Consider the following 15,029-nt stretch of genomic DNA (forward strand, 5'->3'; position numbering starts at 1 on the left):
TCAGAGAAGATAGTACTATCGTCCTTGAACAAGCCTGGAAAAGAAGTGTAATGGGAGATGATTTAGCTGGCTCATTGAGAGAGAAACTGGAAACCTGTAAAAAATCTCTAACCAGATGGGTCAAAAATCACAACTAGGCTGAAAAAAGGAAAACCACCCGAACTTGAACCATGATTAGTAGGCTACAAGATAGAGGTGATGGGGAACACATTTCTTTAATGAAGCAACTGCAGAAGAATGCTGAAATGTCCCTGGCAGAAAATGACATGAAGTGGAGGCAGCGTGCAAAACAACACTGGCTCAGAAATGGAGATAGGAACACAACCTATTTCCATATGCAGGCAAACCAAAGAAAGAAGACCAATGCTATCACAGCCATAGAGGATGGTAAGGGTGGAATTGCCTCTGATCAAAGGGAGATAGGGGACATCATCACAGGTTCCTTTTCCTCACTTTTCAGCTCTTCAATGCCTGTTAATATTGATACATGTCTCACTGTCCTTAAGCCAAGAATCACTCAAGCAATGGAGGATAGGTTAGTCCAACCTTTTAATATGGATGAAGTAAAAAAGGCCATGTTTCAGATGAATCCACTAGGATCCCCTGGTCCTGATGGATTCCCAGCTCAGTTCTACCAAAAGCATTGGGATTTGGTGGGTAGAGAGGTGTGTGACTTCGCTTTGGGTGTTCTCAACCATGGAGACTCTGGAAAAGACCAATGACACCTATATTGCCTTAATTCCAAAGGTTAAAAACCCAAAGAGAGTGACAGACTTCAGACCCATTAGCCTGTGTAATGTACTGTACAAAGTGGTCCCAAAAACCTTGGCAAATAGGATGAAACTCATTCTACCTCAGATCATTTCTGTAAATCAGAGTGCTTTTGTACCGGGGAGACTTATTTCTGATAACACCATTGTAGCCTACGAAGCTCTCCACTCAATGACAACAAGGATGAAAGGAAAGAAAGGGTTCATGGCACTTAAGTTGGACATGAGCAAAGCATACGATAGGGTGGAGTGGGTGTTTGTGGAAGCTGTGATGACAAGAATTGGTTTCCCTCCTCTGTGGGTAAATCTGGTCCAGAGATGTATCGATTCAGTGTCCTATTCAATTCTGGTGAATGGGGACCCTCAACAGAGATTCACCCCTACAAGAGGTATTTGTCAATGAGACCCCATCTCACCCTATATTTTTATTCTATGTGCTGAAGTTTTGTCAGCTCTATTATATAAGGCTGAAGAAATGGGAGAAATTACTAGTGTTCCAATAGGAAGAGGCCCAATCAGAGTAAGCCATCTGTTCTTTGCAGATGACAGCCTGTTATTTGTCATGCATCACCAAAAGAGCTTGTTAAAGTGATAGAGATTCTGGACATGTATGAGCAAGCCTCGAGTCAGGTACTCAATAAGGACAAGTCATCAGTTTTTTTCAGCAAGAATACTAAGGAGGGTCAGAACTTGATACTACAGCTAGCAGGCATCAAATCTAATGGCTCATTTGAAAAGTATTTGGGTCTCCCTGCAGTTTTAGGAAGAGCTAAAGTGGTAGCTTTCCATTCAATCATAGATAGAACTTGGTCCCGAGTAGTGAATTGGAAAACCAATCACCTGTCCTCAGTAGGGAAAGAGATCTTACTAAAGGCAGTGCTCCAAACTATCCCTACTTACTCAATGGGGATGTTCCTATTGCCAAATTCCATAACTCAAAAGCTTAATCAGCTAATGAGGAAGTTCTGGTGGGGGTTCAACGAAGACTCCTCAAAAATCCATTGGGTTTCATGGGATCAACTTAGCTTAGCAAAGGATATGGGGGGTCTAGGTTTCAGGGATTTCAGAAAGTTCAATCTAGCAATGTTAGCCAAGCAAAGCTGGAGAATGATACAAGATCCCAATTCCCTTGCCTCGTGTGTTATGAAACAGAAATACTACCCTACAGGAAACATCCTAAAGGCAAAACTAGGTTCGAGCCCCTCATATGTTTGGAGAAGTATAGTGGCTGAGCTATCAACTCTCAAACCTGGTCTTACATGGAGTGTGGGAAATGGCAACAGTATCAACTTATGGTCTGACAAGTGGCTTCCTTCTCTACCTCCCTTTACTGTTACTTCTCCAAGAGATGTGGACTGTTGGTGTGAAAGGGTGAATGATCTAATTGATCCTAGACAGAGATGCTGGAGAAAAGAGCTACTGACAGAAATGTTTTCAAAACCAGAAATCCAGGCCATATCATCTATTCCTATCAGTTTAGGAGGGAGGGAGGACAAGCTGGTTTGGCAATTCACATCAAATGAGAAGTATACTGTTAGGAGTGGATACCATCACCAGAGACAAGAAGAAGTGGAAGTTGAGGGGGAACACTCGAGAAGGCAACTGGATTCAGCAATGTGGAAGAAAATATGGCAGTTGAAAGTGATCCCAGCAGTAAAACACTTCATTTGGAAAGCTTGTAGTGAAGCCATGCCCACCCTTGCTAATCTAAAGAGAAGGAGAGTGGTGGAAGATAGTGAATGCATGATTTGCAAATCTGAACCTGAAACAACTAGCCATGTCTTATGGGGCTGTGCAGCTGCTAGAGATGTCTGGAGCCAGGGATGCATAAAGATATAGAAAATGACTTATCAAATTGACCAATTTGTTAGAGTCTGGGCCATGTTGACAGAAAAGCTAGAGAAAGATGAACTCGAAGAAGCTGCAGTTACTATGAGGAGCATATGGACCCGAAGAAATGAACATGTGCATGGGAAAGAGTTCAGACATCCAACTGCAGTGTCTAAGGGAGCTAAGCTAGAGATTCTGGCTTTCACAGAAGCACAAATGCCCAAGGAGATCCCTCTGCAAAGAGAAGAAAGGAGAATACAAGCATGGTCCAAGCCTTCCATAGGAAATTTTAAAGCTAACTGGGATGCTGCTGTAAGGGTGGATGCAGGCAGGGTTGGGTTGGGTGTTCTGGTCCGTGACCATCAAGGGCATGTTATTGGAGCTCTAAGGGCAGCCAGACCACTTTGTGGGGGACCTTTTGATGCAGAAGCATATGGCTTACTAATGGCAACAGTCTTCTGCAAGGATTTGGGTCTCAACCAAATCTTTTTGGAAGGGGACTCGAAACAAGTAGTTGACCAACTGGTTGGGCAAGTATCTGACTGGAGTGTGGGTGGGTGGCTGGTTGAGGACACGAGGCAAGTGTTGGCAGGTGTGAGAAAGTGGGAAGCAGGTCATATTCCGAGGGAAGCTAATCGTGCAGCCCATGCCTTAGCAAAATCTGCTGTTTTATTAACATAGGACTTGTACAACATTGAAGAATGCCCTACGTGCATTTGTTCTATTGTAACCTCTGAAATGTTATCTAATTGATTAATGAGATCAGTTTCACTTCAAAAAAAATAATAGAGTTTTAGCATTGTGCATGACTGGCATACATGAATCTAACTTTCTTCTACATGCTTGAATATGCTGCATTTTTTGTAAGGATAAAATACACTTTTTCAATTTAATTATTTATGACTTCTTTCTTTGCAATATCATATAATTAATTTTTTCATACATATATAGTACCAATGTACGATTGTTTGTGTATTGAATGCATTAAAATGACACAATTCAAAGACCAACCAATTGAAAAATAAAAATTCAAAAACACAAATTTGCACTAGAAGAATGGAATAAAGAGGGGTCAAAAGTTTTGCATTCTACTCTCATTTGTTCTTTATGTATGATTAGGTTCGTGTATTAAGTCAGTTGAGCCATCCGAATCTTGTGTGACTTGTTGGATCTTGCCTAGAAGTATTTTCACTTAAATATGAGCATCTTCCCAATGGAAGCCTTGAAGATCGACTCAAATGTAGGGACAAGAGTCCTCCATTGTTATGGAAAACTCGTATTCGTATTGCTGCAGAGTTGTGCTCTGTCCTTGTGTATCTCCATTCCAGAAAACCTCATAGCATCATACATGGTGATCTATAACCCTCCAATATCCTCCTTGATGCCAACTTTGTTTCTAAACTTAGTGACTTTGGGATTTTCTATGTTTTGCCATGATCAATGTCCAAACAACAACATAACACTATGTCGTATAACTGTCCCAAAGGGCACCCTAGGTTATGTAGATCCGGACTTCCTTGAAGCAGGAAAGATTACTATGAAGGCGGATGTTTACTCGTTTGGAGTCATATTACTACAATTGTTGACTAATCGATCTGCCTCCATCTCCATAGCAAATGACGTGAAGTCTGCCTTAGGTGTTGGAAATTTGAATGCTCTCTTGGATCATTCAGCTGGAGATTGGCCAATTGTGGTTGCTCAGACCTTGGCTGAATTGGCATTGGAGTGTCGTGACAGGAACCGAAAGAACCAACCAGAACTTGGATCAGATGTCTGGGAGGTACTTGAATCAATCATGGCATCATCTGTAGCCTCATCCTCAACCCAAATGGATCCTAAAGATTAATGGTACCACCCATCTCTATAGTTTAAACTTCATTTTGCTTGTTTCCTGAACATCACAAATGCCTCTCTCTCTCTCTCTCTCTCTCTCTCTCTCTCTCCACCTTTTGGCAACCTCCACCTTTTTTTTTACTACTTTCTATTCAATCCACATATAAACTTTCTTTGATGATCCAAGTGCTTTCTCAAATGAATTGTTGTGAAGTGTCAACGTGGATCAAACGAACTTGTATTTCCCTTGGGGTTAAGAACTCAGTTGAATGTTTGATCTATGTATTCTTTTAAGAGGAGTAATTGTAAATTGTTGGCTTTAGGACTTCATGATATTCCCAAATGCAGTGAAACAAACAAGAACGAATATTTTTCTTTCATATTAACATTTATTCAATTACACATGGGTTAGATCTATTCATTATTTTTTGTTGTTTATTATCTCATCTATATAAATAGAAGTTGTGTATTGTGTTTTCCCTTGAAGAAGTCCAGCTTCATATGTTCTTATCTAATCTAAAAAGTAGAAAAAAATATAAAATCTTGACGAGCACAAATACTCAATATTCAGCCAGAAAATTAGAATACAAAAACAACCCCTAATCAAACTATTACAAGTGTGGAACTGCCTTGAAAATCACACTATTTTTACCTCTTTAGATCATAATGGGGTGCTAAATTAGACAATATGATCATCCTCATCTAAAATAGAAGTAGCATTATTATTGTCCTTTAAAACATTTAGAAAATTTTGGTTGTGAGGAAATTCCCAACACCAAGATCAGATTTCAAACAAGAACCAGAAATATTGATTATTATTACGGTCTCAAGTGAGATGTGAGAGTGAAACAGAAACATAAAGTAGATTTTGAACATTTATTACAGTTCGCATAGATTTTTGTGGCACGATTAGATACTCAATAAATATCATAGAAATTACTTCACATGTATATTTTTTTCTTGCTTCAAATTCTTAAGTTGAGACAAGAACTTGAAGCAACTTTTTCTTGACCTTGGGTGGTCACATATTGAAAGTCCGGCCTACTTCGTGGTTATGCTTTCGATAGGACATGAACCCATAACCAAATTAACTAACATAAAACAGCCCCTAAACCAACAAATCCAACAATCAACCAAACATCCATTTACTTTCGATATATAAATCACCCGACCATTTCATAGCAACGCTATCATACAATCACTACCATCACACTATACTACAGTAGCTACTCTCCACATTTTCACACACACAAGCAGTAACATAATAGCCAACCAGCCCACAAGTCAAACCCAAGCATTCACACGACTTACAACAGTTCCAGCACAACCAGTCCAACACACTTCATCACTCAATCAACCAATAAACCACCCTGACAGCAAACATCAACTCAAAAACAACCTGCATACAAACCCCAAAACAGTTAACGTGGACTCAAACCGTCAATATATAAATCCCAACACAGCCAACATATAGCTCAAAAGGCCAACCCGCAACATACAAAGCTGAATCTTTAGATATCAACCCAACAGCAATCATAAAGCAAAAATGGACAGCCACATAACTCAATCCCAAACAACCATCATAACAAATTCCATGTCCACACAACCCGCAACAACCAGCATTAATTTATCGATCAACATTTAAACCCAAAGCAGCCAAGTAAAACAACTCCAGACAGTCACAAGACTCCACTCACAGTCACATCAACCCCAGCCAACCACAACAATTCCAAACCACCCAACATCACCACCAAAGTTTCATATAACTCATTAATTCACTCATGAATAAAATGACAGCACAAATATTCCAACCAACATAGATAAAAGAATTACTAACATAAACAATGGCTACAAGGCTAACGTTCGTGAGTACCTTTCACAGTGCCGGCGTGATGATCGACTGGTTTTATGAGTAATATAGCATTGCCTAGGACTAGATTACCACCCTGCGACTAGTATCCAACAGCCCAAATAATAATTAAATTCCAACATAATTTGGGGGAATAATGGCTCACGGGAAAGCAGAGGCCGTGGGGGTTTACCTATGCGAATGGGTAATCGGCGATGATGCTGATCGTAGTAGTGGTGGTACATCGATCCCAACCGCTCCAATATGGAGGTTTGACGGCGACGCAGATTTGGGTAAAACACATAAAAAGGCACCTTCAACACTCACTGAAAAATCGCCGAAAAGGAAGAAGTTGTGAAAAGAGTGGAAGAAAGGTCTTACCGTCATTTGATAGCGTTCTGGTGAAGAGATGCAAGGGCAAACAAAACCCTCGAACAAAGGTGGTGTCGCACGGCAGAGAGTAACCAAACCTTAACTGACGAAATTTTGAGAGAGAAAAATATAATGAGAACCAATGAGAGGGAGAGGGAGTGAAAGTAAATATGTTGAGAAAGATTTGAGAGCTGAGGCATAACTATAGAGACGTGGGAAGATAAAAAAAAGGATAATGATACGTTTACACCCCTGTACCACTCATTTACCACCCATCCCACGTGGCTTTGTTTATTTTTTTTTCCAACTCTGCTACTGCCGGTTACTTTTTACAAATTTTCTCTTTGTAATGATGTGATTTTCTTGCTTGTGTCAGTCTGCCTCTACCGTATAGAATAAAATTTCATTTGAAATTCAAATCTCCCACGGTTTGTTTTCATTTTCGCTGGGCTCTCACTAACGCAGGCTGAGAACAAACAACCCAGCGTCCTCTCCCCTTCAAGTCGGGACTCTTGCGGTGTGGCCATCGGACAACGGCTCCTTCAAAGGTAAGGATACTTCTCTCTCCCTCCCCTTCGACTCTCTCTCTCTCTAACTCTCTCTCTCTCTCTCTCTCTTTCTGTTTCTCTAATTGATGCGAAGAACAAGAGAGCTTTTGACTTAAACTTCAATCGCTGTAAGGGTATTCTCTCTTCAGTTATAATGTTGAATATTCAATCTTGTACTGCTTGTTTATGACTTGGCGCTCTCGAATCTTATCCCTGAAATTATTGCTATTCTTGTTGTATATTGAGCTTATTATTAGCATTGGTATTTGGTTTTTGTTTGAAACTTTTGAGAGCTTTAAAATGAATCTTAAGCCAGATTTTGGAGTGGGTATCTTGAAATCTCAAGGTCGAGCTTGTATGTGTAACTGGATGTTGTCTTTGAGGCATTAAGGTGCACGATTTTGGATAATAATCGAGGCCTAAAGAATTAATTGGTGCTTGCAGTTAATTTCTGGAATTGGGATGGGTTGTGGTTGTTCCAAGCTCTCGCATGTTGTTGGGATGGTGACTTAATTTTAAATTTTTTTGTAAGATTTGATTTAGCTTTGGCCACTGTCCATCCTTTTTTCATGAGCTTTTTTGCATTTTTAATAAGCTGCATGCAACTTGATTGGAGAATTGCAAATTCAGTACAAAAAGTAAGAAACAAATAGAAATAAAAGGGAAGGAAAATATATAATTTTAGTTGCATGTTTAGTTTTTAACTCTCCCAAAAATTCAATATGAAACATATTTTGGACTAAATAGTATTTAAAATTTTATCTGCTCTTTTATAAAATCCGATATAAAAACAAATGTTAAAAAATTCTCAAAAATTGTGAAACCAAATAGGCCCTTGACAATAGATAAATTAACTCATAATGTAAATGACATTATTCATTCCCTATGTACTTAGTATACAGCTAATTACGATAGTCTATTAATGATTGCAGGTCAATAAAGGAGATAAAAGGAAGAGGACATCAAGTACAAATTCATAATGAAGCACACAAAATGAAGTCCAAACCATCTTTGATATTTTGCTGGTTTTTTGTCAAAAATATCGTATATGATGTTGGACTTTGATTACTAGTGGCTATATGGCCTTGTTATCCAAGTTCCTTAGTGATGCCTGTATGGCCTTGTTTTTTTAGCTTGATGTGTGTCTCACTGGCAAAAGTAGTATTTATTCTCTTGTTCTGTTTTTTTGCCCTGACAGTTTCTCTTTGATGCCAAATTCAATATGTATGGTATTTGACAAAAATGAGATGACGATTATGCTTATTGTATTTGGAAGGATGGAAACAAGTATTAATTCTAATTTTTTGAAATATTTATATGAACAACAATAAATATTATTTTAACTTGTTCCAAACCCACTTAGAAAACATAATTTTGAGTTATCCGATCTTGACAATTTTGCTTTTTATTGGCAATATTCCATATTAAGAAAAACTATTATAGATTGTTTGCAATATATTGGAGGACTAATGAAATGATGGCATGGCAAAATGAATGTACAGCTCATCTGAACTATGATGAGAAACTCTTCCAAAGCTAGTAACAACACAGTATAACTCAACCTTTCATATGAGTATATAGTTAGTTTAATTTACAGCAGCTTGAAATTTCGCACAAAAATCAATTGTTGAGAATGAATACAAGGCAGACTACAAATAACCATCTTCCAGGTTGAGCACAAAATTGCCACATCGCAAATAATACAACTAGCATTTACACCAAAATCAGCAAAATGAACCTTAACAACTAAAGCCTGCACGTAGACATCTTAAATATCATGACCTTCCATCATAAACAGCAGCTAGGCTATTTTAATTTATTAACTTCCTTGCAAAATGGCCCTAAAGAATGGACCTACAGTCCTAAACCTGCAATATATTATTACACTAATGATTATGCTATTTTAAGTAAAATTTAATTTTAATATAATTAATATAATATACGTACGAATGTCGACATTTAAATCTTCATCGTCTAAGAGCTGTAAAGACGGTTGTACCTATCAAGGCAAGATAAGATAATCAAAATTAATATTCTCAGATAATAAATATCTTCAAACAAAACAAATCAACAAATCAACAATACTACCATAGTCGATTGAGCAGTAGAGGCTATAGGAAAATCACGCTCTGGCAAACAAGGTGAGCTAACGTCTGTGACAGCGATTGTGACTAGGTGTGACCTATTCTTCTTTTAAAATTTTCAAGACATTGCAGTTAATGCCAAATAGGTTTGAAAATATAATTAGAAACACAAAATATAAAAACTACCTAACTTACCGGAGCCCTTTGAGTCTTTCTCAGTTGATGATTGTTTCCTTTTAGAAACTGGCCTACCTTTACTACGAGCAGCAACTGGACTTTTTAATTTGTCAGATCTCTTTGTCACCCCTAATGACTCAGTAGACCGATTATCACACACAGGCTGAACCTCAACCCACTCCAACTTTAACTTACTTAATTGAGTCAGTAACTTCGCACAACCATCATCTGAGGTGCCTGCAATTGAAGAAATCTCGTAAAAGGCCTTGTTTAGTTTATTCATTCGGTGTGCGTTTGGACTATAACTCAGATCATCGCGACTACTTCGAACAAGCGTATAATCTCGTTTCAGGTCCTTCCTCCATCTATCAAGTATGTATTTTGCAGGCAACTCTTCCTTATCATGGAGTGTCAATACACGAATGGCATGTCTACACAAAATGCCCTTGAAAGCAAACAACTGACATGTGCAGTTTGCTTCACACTCTATCTCATTAAACTCAACAACATATTTTGTACTTTTTCTAAATCGATCCATAACTTGGACCTGATCAGCCACATGATATATAAAAATCCCTCCTTCACTCTGAATCAATGATGCACAGCAATAAATCAAACCTCTTAACTTTTCTTGAACTTCTTTAAATTTTGCATTCGTATAACTTGCTTGGAATTGTCTCTCAATGCCATAAAAAGTTATGCATGGAATTTGCGTGTGGAATGAACTAAAGTCAGCTGTAAGCTCATTTTCAATTTTGCGTCTAAGTGCATTATCATATTGATCTACAAATTGCTTTAACGTTGTCTTTGAATTTACGTAATCATCAAAAAATGCATTCATACCCTCGCTTCGCTGAGTAGATGACATTCCTGCCCAAAATTCATTTCTGACGTACGCTGGCACCCATAGATGACGCTCAGAATATAACCATTCAAACCATGAATGATCATGCAAATCAAAATTGTCAAGAAGTTGCAGCCAACACTTGTTGAATTCATCACGACTCAACGTGTCATAAACACACTTGTGTGAACAATCCAACGATCAATGGGTCAATTACCCACAATATGCCACAACAAAATATCATAGTATTCTAGAAATAATCAAGGAAAACAAATACCTGTGCAGCTGACTTTTGATGTCATCATATTGACTGTACGCTCCAAATTTTTCGGGAACCTTTTTCATTATATGCCATAAGCAAAATCGGTGTCGAGATTTTGGAAACACTCTTGCAATTGCATTTTGCATAGCTTTATCTTGATTTGTTATTATGGCTTGTGGTGCTCGGCCATTCATGCACTTAAGCCATGACTCAAATAACCATACAAACATGTCCGTATCCTCTCTAGAAATCAAGCCACATCCAAATAAAATCGATTGACCATGATGATTAACTCCCACAAAAAGAGCAAATGGCATTTTGTATGAATTGGTCAAGTACGTCGTGTCAAAAGTTATAACATCACCAAACGATTCATAAGCAGCTCTACTACGGGCATCCGCCCAAAACACATTCCTCAATCTGGTTTCATCATCAACCTCTATGATATAATAAAAACCATCATTTTGTGCCTGCATACGAGTGAAGTAGTTTTGTAGTGCTTCGGCGCCTCCTAACCCAAGTCGAAGTAATCTAACCTCACGTATGTAATTTCGCGCATCTCTCTCTCCAAACGTGAGATTCTCATATCCTCCTGCCTCAGCAACACAAGAATTGTAGTTCTTGCTCAATTGAATGCCAGCCATATCATTATATTCTAGTTTTCTTTTGCTCGACTCATCCAACCTCTTATGACATCTAATATATCTTGCTTTTCCAGGACTAAGAACATGACTGTGCTCAAGGACAACATGGGTTAAACGAAACTTCCCCTCGGAACCTAATATGGCATTGATTTTTGCCTTGCATCCGTTATGTTCCATTTTTGCCTTTGCTAACATACGTGCCTTGACGGACACAAGCAAGTGTGAAATACCTTATTTGCCCATCGGCTCCAGTTTTAGAATTTCGTTTTGTCACTCCAAACCCAACTTGTTTTGCATACCTCGTGTAATATGTCCTTACTTCCTCAATTGATGAAAATGACATTCCCTCCTTTGGCTCTTCAACAACACCCTCGTCTCCAATATTTGGTTCCATCCCTACATAGATATAACATAACAAATAAAGACATACATACATACACACATCGTACATCCAATGCATTTTTTTTGTATATATCACTACTAAACTTCATAGCAGGCAAATTCAAAATTTCGGATTTATCATTTCCATTTATTTTGGTTTAACTTTATTTATGGGTCAAAACCACAACTAGCAAGCATTTAAAATGTCTAAAATTATATAATAAAATCCCTTTTATGATAGCATATCCAGATCTTAGAAATGATAGTCTTTTTTTTTTTTTTTAACTTCCAAATATAGTGTATATTTTTTATTCATCATCAAATTTTACTTTCGAATCTAAAACTATTAAAGAAGTTATGCAAACAAAAGTAGGCAAAAATGATTGTCCTGCCCCAATCATGGCATAATACCAGATAATCAAATCCAAGCAAAAATGAAAATTACAAAAAGTTAAATTCACTTGTACTAGTGGGGTTTGTTGTGAAAAATATTCAACTAATTACACAAGTAAAAAGGAAAATTACAATAATAAATTAAATTCACTTATATTGGAGGCAAATACACATATGGTTCACTATGAAAAATATTTAACAGATTACATAAGTAAAAATTAAAATTTTAATAACAAATTAAATTCACTCATAGAAGTCTAAAATACATCAAAAAATTCATTGTGAATACTCAATTAATTACAATCAAAAATTAAGAATTTCATTACACGAATAACTAATTTTTTTCATATCATAGGAGGTGTAACGATGGAGGTGAGACAGAAGTTATACCCACTGTAAGTGGTGCGTTGTGGAGGATCTGACCGGATGGTCTTCACGTTTGGGCTGAAGGGGTGGGCTGGAAGTGGGCCCGACGTTTGGGCTAGAGGGTGGGCTTGACGTTGTCTGGGCGTCAGGAGTGGGCTCAACGTTGACTGGATTCGAGTGGTGGGCTCGACGGTGGCAACCCACGAAAAACGGACTGAAAAATTTTTTAGAACGGGAAACGAATGCAGTTCCCGTCGTAAAGAAATAAAAGCGTTGGATGAACTTGAGAGAGAGAGAGAGAGAGAGAGAGAGAGAGAGAGAGAGAGAGAGAGAGAGAGAGAGAGAGAGAGAGAGAGAGAGAGAGTAGAGGAGAGGGTCGAAAGTGAGATGTTTTGGCGCGAGATAATTCATGTTTCTGACAGGAATAGTTTTAATCTGCTGGAGCAAATCACATCCTTCACTGTAGAGAAATTTCAGTCCAAAGCATCAGCAGTAAAGCAGTCTGACACAAGGAAAAAGTAACCGGCAGCAGCAGAGTAGGAAAAAAAAATAAACAAAGCCAAATGAGATAGGTGGTAAATGAGTGGTATAGGGGTGTAAACATATCATTATCCTAAAAAAAAGACGGGGAGGAGAGAAAATCGGGAGGGGGAGAAACAGTCAAGGAAGAAGCAAACTGAAAGGGGAAGGGAGAGACATACTAAATCGGCATTGGTTTGGTCTTCAAGCTGGGCTTCGTTTGGGCCTGCCCGGCCTGGGCCATGGGCCTGGTTTTACATCCTTCCCTCTTATAAAAATTTCATTCTCAAAATTTGCTACAATCCGTCAAAGAGTTTTGCTACATACAAGTATAGTTGCGCACTAATCTGTGTACCAATACTGATTTATTCATACTTAAAATTTAAATTAACACTGTTTTCAATAAAATCTACTTTTTGACCAATCACATCACATTGGTGCACAGATTAGTGCACAACTATGCTTACAACTATATTTTTTCATCCGTCAAAACTCCCATCGAATATATATGGGTACTTAACTCACATCTCTTTCTCAAATTTTCAAGAAACTTGATTAGTAGAGTGATTGGGGAGAAGGGACTATGCAGGGTCGACAAGGGACCATTGCGTGGCACTCCATCACGGGCCACGAGCAGCGACGAGCTCCCATGGCAAGGAAGCTCTTGGTTTGCAGAAAAGGGCTAGCAGAAAATGTAGAGGAAGTGCTAGTTTGTTGGGGGTGGCAGGTGGTGAAGTAGGTTAGAGGTGAAAGGACTCGCAGTGGAGGATGTGTGGAGGTGGTTCAATAGAGGAGGTGGGCGGCGATGCAAGGGCTTGGGCATGTAGGAAGAAGAAGAAAGAAAAAGGAAAAAGAAAGAGGGAAGGAGAAGTGAGGTGCAGCGCTGGGGAGAAAATGAAGAAACCCTAGGGGGTGCGCCCAAAACAACGTCATTTTCGGCTCAAGAAGCTGGGTTCCCCCACTCACACAGGTTGGGCTCATTTCTCACACACACCCAATGGCCCAAAATTGAAAAACCCACACACACAAAACACTATACACAACCCACTAAACAACCAAAGCCCAACCGAAACTAAAAATATAAGATACATTAAAATAGAGTACTCAACAACCATAATAATAATAAAATAAAATAACACAAAACAGAATATTAATAATAATAAGAAATAAAATATTAAATTAAAAACATAAATAAAATAATGAACCGTAGGTCCCATTCCAACTGAGTAAACTTTCTCAAAATGTTGGGTATTAGTGACAGGTAGGAAATGCGCACTCTTTGTCAACCGATCAATAATAACCCAAATCGAATTCTTACTGCTAGGGGTCCTTGGAAAACCCACCACAAAGTCCATAGCAATGTTGTCCCACTTCCACTCGGGAATAGAGAGGGTTTAGCAATTACCAGCAGGCCTCTGGTGCTTAGCTTTGACTTGTCAGCAAGTGTTACATCTCTCAATGAACATGGCAATGTCCTTCTTCATCCCTTCCAACCAGAAGCTTCTCTTTAAATCTCAATACATCTCCATGCTTTCGGGGTGAACTAAATAAGGGGCTGCATGAACCTCAGCCAGGATCCTTTCCTTAAACTCTGAACTCATAGGGAATCACCCTACAATTCTGAAACAAAAGAATACCATCCTTGCCTAAACTGAAGTGCAAAGATCCTCTTGACTTTCTTACTCTTTTTTGGATATCCAGCAACATTTGGTCCCTTCTCTGGAGAGTCTTCAATTCCTCAAAATCAACAACTCGAACATCATGCATTGAAGCTAACCTTCCTCTTGCTGCAAGCTCTCAACAAGAAGTCTTCTCATCCCATAGAGGAGAGAGTCCAACCCTGACGACTCAGACTCATCAACCAAATGAGACTTCCGACTTAGTGCATCTGCAACCTAATTCGCCTTCTATGGATGATACTTGATCTTGCACTGATAATCGCTGATCAACTCTAACCACTGTCTCTACCTCGTGTTGAGATTTTTCTACGAGAAGAGATGCTTCAGGCTTTTAAGATCAGTATTAGACCTTACAAGCCTCTCCATTCAGATAGTGTCGCCAAATCTTAAGAGCAAAAACCACAATTTCCAGTTCCAAGTCATGTGTGGGATACTTCCTTTCATGATCCTTCAATTGGTGGGATACATAAGCAACAAC

At 38.6% G+C, this 15,029-nt stretch overlaps 1 long non-coding RNA gene and 1 pseudogene across 1 annotated transcript; one reads left to right on the forward strand and one right to left on the reverse strand.

Annotated features, from left to right (window-relative positions):
- Window positions 1-2,612: 2,612 nt before the first annotated feature.
- LOC122305043 lies at window positions 2,613-4,446 on the forward strand (annotated as a pseudogene).
- Window positions 4,447-5,358: 912 nt separating this feature from the next.
- Window positions 5,359-6,849, reverse strand: LOC122310032. Its single transcript, XR_006242594.1, has 3 exons — window positions 6,476-6,849; window positions 6,307-6,385; window positions 5,359-5,832 (listed from the first exon to the last, which is right to left on the reverse strand). It is a non-coding gene; the product is annotated as an uncharacterized LOC122310032 (long non-coding RNA).
- Window positions 6,850-15,029: the final 8,180 nt, after the last annotated feature.

The sequence above is a fragment of the Carya illinoinensis genome, chromosome 1 (genome assembly GCF_018687715.1).
Source record: "Carya illinoinensis cultivar Pawnee chromosome 1, C.illinoinensisPawnee_v1, whole genome shotgun sequence".
NCBI classification, from domain to species: Eukaryota; Viridiplantae; Streptophyta; class Magnoliopsida; order Fagales; family Juglandaceae; genus Carya; species Carya illinoinensis.